This window comes from Stylophora pistillata, chromosome 8, assembly GCF_964205215.1.
Source record: "Stylophora pistillata chromosome 8, jaStyPist1.2, whole genome shotgun sequence".
Lineage (NCBI taxonomy): Eukaryota > Metazoa > Cnidaria > Anthozoa > Scleractinia > Pocilloporidae > Stylophora > Stylophora pistillata.
The window spans coordinates 29,582,228-29,588,237 of NC_142526.1; positions in this window are offsets into that span (position 1 = coordinate 29,582,228).

Here is a 6,010-nt window from a genome sequence, read left to right on the forward strand (position 1 = left end):
AACCATGGGAAACAACGTGATCCCGGCTTACTCTTCTTTCCACGAACGATGTGTCTTTCGTGCCCGCCGGGGGACCCCCTTGCTGTACCATAAATCGTCCGGGGTTCTAATTTCACTGATACTCTGGACTTTCTCATATGGAAATGAAGATCTAAGAAGACTAGGTTAACCTCAAACCGTCCCTTTCCACTTTCCTTTGGGTAACTCAAGGCAATGTTTTTCGTCAAGTTGAAGGAAGCAGGTTTCGTCTCTAGCATCGTCTCATTCCCTAAGCATAGGGAGACGCCTCCCTGAGATTAAATGACGTTTGTGAGTATTTCACGATTGTCGTCACCTTTTGATAATCTCCTTATTCGGCCAATTCATCAAACAATAGTAGATACCGTCCGCTCCAGCGTTGTAATCAGAGGAATAAAATCTGATAAACTCCCTAGAGGTGAAAGGTGACTTCAAGGATCCAGGTGAGTAAACTCACTCGAATCTTCCACAAGAAAAACGTCCAAAGATACGTGTTTTTTTTTTCAAGCGCTTTGGATGATTCCGTGATGAGCTGCCATTGAAACTATCTTGGTTTCCTTTAATGCATTTTACAGGACAACTCGCTGTATGTATAGAATTTAAGGGTAAAAGTGATATTGATAAAGACTGAGAATTTAAAGGACTATTGAAACGGGAACTTATGCGTAAGTCTAATTTGAAATATTATGACTGATCAGTCAGTCTGGTTCGTTGTGCTCTCGCCCCGAACAAGATGAGGGAGGGGAGGGAGAGGAGAGTGTCGGGTGACTAGTCCACATGAAGAATGTAATGAAGGGTGATCGTATTAGTACTGTGAAGTCGGTTTGATAGTTTTTCAGCATTATTGATTCTTTTTAAAAGACTGATGATCAGAAGTGAGAACCATATTAGGAGGCAGCTGGGATCTTTAATAAGGAGGGGGGGAGGGGATCACGTTTCTCACGCGGCGAGAATAATTAACAATTATTCCACGAGCGCGCGTTGGATATGAGATGATAGATAGCCAACGAGGCGCGTAGCGCCGAGTCGGCTATAATCATCTCATATCCAACAAGAGCGAGTGGAATAATTGTTTTATTAAAAAAAACGCCCCAAAGATATTAGACATATCTTCTCGACTTTATTTTGTAATAAGAAATCGGATGTCACAATGTACAGATATTAGATTATGGTATATTGGCTCATATACCATAATGGCTAAGCCAATTAGAAGTCTTGAACTGCATTATCCAATGATCCAGTTTTTAATAATATGATTTATGCCATGCAGATCCTTCGCATTCACACTTTTTTCATATGCTTGGTATGTTTTTGACGAAGGAAAAAAGCCTTACGCTCGGATAGTTCTTCCTTTAGATGTGAGTAACATAATTTTCTACTTGCTATTTTGGTTGTGTTAAAATCATACGTGCGCCTTTCAATAATAAGTTAGGTGTGGGGAAACACGGGTGACCAGGTCTCTATTTGTTTTAGGTTTGCATGTGAGTGGTTTAAGAAAACTGTGAAATTTTTTTCCAGCAACCACAAACCACTTAAAAGAAGAAGCAGTGTAATTCTAACTGCACTCAGTAAAATTTAAGTTGTTTCTGTAGCTCGTAGAGCAGGCGCCTGCATTGCAGGCTATTATTACTGTTATTTGTAAATTGTACATCTGTCTTACGCAGGAAGTTAAAGTAACAAGGATTGCTGTTGGTGTTGGATATGCATTCCGTGAACACGAACTTGGGAAAATCACCAGCAATTCTAACTATAGTCTACAGTTTTTCGGAACCAACGATATGTTCTCCAATCTAGAGGATGTGATAAAACTGTCTTGCGATCAGTACGATATTGGTAAGGTTGGCAGTAATGCTGATATTGAGGAAAAAAAGTTTTTCATGAAAACTGCGTTTGATTTGTGTCTAGGCTCGTCAATGAGACTTGGATTAGTATCTGAAAAACGAGATATAGCTGAGGCAAGTGGCCTTATCATAGAATGGAAGGAGACGGGGTGAAGTGATGGTAACTTGTGGGGTGGGCTGAGGGGTTTTGAGCTAATTGGGGGGTTCTACCATCCCAAGGTAGTTTTTTCACAGATTTCCGTATCTGTACATAGCAATTTTTTGTTCCTATACATAGCAAACGTCGGACTAATTCATCACAGGTGAATGCGGTGACTGGGGATCCTACGGAGCCTGTAGTAAGACTTGTGGTGGTGGTGTCCAAGTTCGTACGAGAACTTGTCCGGAAAGCAGTGTTCATCTCAGTAAACAAAAGAAATATTGTAATACCAAGCTCTGTCCAGGACAAAGTATGTACCATTGTTTTACTGTTTGAGGGTCATTCGTTCACTTAATGTCAACCTTTTTTCGCTTTCCTCTTATTACGTTTTAATTTGTATTCTTTCACTCTTTTTCATTGCTTTCTTGTAAAGAACCGTGCGAAGATAAACAAAAAAATTGTTCGATTAGGGCTGCCTCAGGAGACTGCTGGAAAACGGCCCAACCGTCAGCTACATTTTATGTGGGTAAGAAGTTTCCTCTGTGGAACATCTGTCCTAAGAGCTGTCGACGATGTCACGGTGAGCAAATTACTTTTAAATGTTATAAATTAAAGTCTTCGGGTTTGCATCGTTATCTTACTTTCATTTTCTGTGCCTACTGGAAATATTTGTGAAGCTGTTGGAGTGTTAGGTTTTGTACTGGGACTGGGGTCCCTGAGCACAACTAGACGATAAGAAATAACAGCAACACTTTCTGATGAGAAATACTTTGTATTACCTTCCGCGCCGGTGGTACAGTTTGTCTCATGGCTTCTAGGGTAAGAGTGGCCTTACAGGAAAAGGTAAAGAGTCACAAATCACAGAAATCTTCTAGAAACAATGAACAGAGTTTTGATACAAAAGTATATCAGCAAAAGTAGAGGTTTTTTTGTTTATCTAAACCTTCTAAGTCCAGGATAATGACGCCAGCTATTTGATTTCCCATCCAAAAGAATTTTTCTGTTTTTAATTTTCACACGTTGGTGGCTATGGTACTGAAATTATAATTTGGAATTTTTTTCGCATTTTGGAGGCAACGTTTAATTAAGAAGTTTTTCCGAAAAATATGACCAGGCTCTCCTTCTTTTTCCAGCGGATCCTTGCGAAGATAGCGATCCTTATGTTTGTCCTTGGTGGTCACAAGCGAGAGAAAACAAAAGGAAATGCAGGTTTATTTTCCCATCAGGAGGCCGAATAGCAACACTAAAAGGTTAGTCTATTCTACTCTCGCTTGATTTTATCGATCTGTGCTGCATAAATCACTGGCGTCTCCAGGGAGCTGGTCCTCACTCCGAGATTTGCCTTGAAATGATTCCATATTTGTACTTTTCTTAGGCCAATCTGCCGAAGACATCTCTGAGTTCACCTTCACGCGATCAGTCCGCTCATGCGTGTAATGTCGCAGAGATCCTTTATCATAAGCATGCATCTTCTGATGGTTATTAACTTTATGCAGGCTGGGGGCTGCTTATTAGCCTAAACCCGCATGATATAGGCCTAATAATAGCCTAATAATAACCTGATACTAGCCTAATGGCCTGGCTTTTTCCCGGAGCTCATTCAGTAAATGGGCACAGTTTACGCCACTGTAACTAGACGCCCACCAACCTCGGTACTCGAGCAATAATAATTTTCAATGGAGTGTCGAAAGTGATTCGAGATTGTATTGGTTTTGCTTTACTTCGCTCTGTAATTGGTTCAGGAAATTTCGTCACTCTCTCAACCAATCAAATGCAAAATTAAAACCAATCACGACTTGGTCGCCCGCGTTTTATTGACATCGCAGTTCGATGTGAGGAGGAGGGGGTAGACAAGGGGGGAGGCGAGGGGGGAGCCAAGGGGGGAGGCAAGGGAAGCTGTGCTACAGCGAACATGCAGTCAACTTAGCCTTCTAGCCTTTACTTAAAGTCAAGGAAGAGACTTATCCATCCATCACATGTCAACCCTTTGACCTCTATTACTGTTCAGCATCTAATTTCTCCTTACAGCATCATTACTGAATCAAACATGAAGGTCACGAGAATAAAGGATATGATCGCAAACCTATACAGCTCTTGTTCAGCATCTAATTTCTCCTTACAGCATCATTACTGAATCAAACATGAAGGTCACGAGAATAAAGGATATGATCGCAAATCTATAAAGCTCTTGTTCAGCATCTAATTTCTCCTTACAGCATCATTACTGAATCAAACATGAAGGTCACGAGAATAAAGGATATGATCGCAAATCTATAAAGCTCTTGTTCAGCATCTAATTTCTCCTTACAGCATCATTACTGAATCAAACATGAAGGTCACGAGAATAAAGGATATGATCGCAAACCTATAAAGCTCTTGTTCAGCATCTAATTTCTCCTTACAGCATCATTACTGAATCAAACATGAAGGTCACGAGAATAAAGGATATGATCGCAAATCTATAAAGCTCTTGTTCAGCATCTAATTTCTCCTAACAGCATCATTACTGAATCAAACATGAAGGTCACGAGAATAAAGGATATGATCGCAAACCTATAAAGCTCTTGTTCAGCATCTAATTTCTCCTTACAGCATCATTACTGAATCAAACATGAAGGTCACGAGAATAAAGGATATGATCGCAAACCTATAAAGCTCTTGTTCAGCATCTAATTTCTCCTTACAGCATCATTACTGAATCAAACATGGTCACGAGAATAAAGGATATGATCGCAAACCTATACAGCTCTTGTTCAGCATCTAATTTCTCCTTACAGCATCAGTACTGAATCAAACATGAAGGTCACGAGAATAAAGGATATGATCGCAAATCTCTACAGCTCTTTTCAACATCTAATTTCTCCTTACAGCATCAGTACTGAATCAAACATGAAGGTCATGAGAGTAAAGGATATGATCGTAAATCTATAAAGCTCTTGTTCAGCATCTAATTTCTCCTAACAGCATCATTACCGAATCAAACATGAAGGTCACGAGAATAAAGGATATGATCGCAAATCTATAAAGCTCTTGTTCAGCATCTAATTTCTCCTTACAGCATCATTACTGAATCAAACATGAAGGTCACGAGAATAAAGGATATGATCGTAAATCTATAAAGCTCTTGTTCAGCATCTAATTTCTCCTTACAGCATCATTACTGAATCAAACATGAAGGTCACGAGAATAAAGGATATGATCGCAAACCTATAAAGCTCTTGTTCAGCATCTAATTTCTCCTTACAGCATCATTACTGAATCAAACATGAAGGTCACGAGAATAAAGGATATGATCGCAAATCTATAAAGCTCTTGTTCAGCATCTAATTTCTCCTTACAGCATCATTACTGAATCAAACATGAAGGTCACGAGAATAAAGGATATGATCGCAAATCTATAAAGCTCTTGTTCAGCATCTAATTTCTCCTAACAGCATCATTACTGAATCAAACATGAAGGTCACGAGAATAAAGGATATGATCGCAAATCTATAAAGCTCTTGTTCAGCATCTAATTTCTCCTTACAGCATCATTACTGAATCAAACATGAAGGTCACGAGAATAAAGGATATGATCGTAAATCTATAAAGCTCTTGTTCAGCATCTAATTTCTCCTAACAGCATCATTACTGAATCAAACATGAAGGTCACGAGAATAAAGGATATGATCGTAAATCTATAAAGCTCTTGTTCAGCATCTAATTTCTCCTTACAGCATCGTTACTGAATCAAACATGAAGGTCACGAGAATAAAGGATATGATCGCAAACCTATAAAGCTCTTGTTCAGCAAACCGTTAGCAGCCGTTTACCGTTTGCAGTAAACGCGATGCTAAAGGTCCCTATTGTCCCGCTGATTATAAGGAAATTCCGAGGGTACTTTCCCCTTCTTTTTCGGAAGACAAAAAACCCGTCGTGCTCTCAGGACGAGCTTGTAGAGAAAGGATGAATGGCCTTATCTCAAAATACCTTGAAGATAAAAAGGCTCTTAAAAGGTAGGCTTTTCCCGCGA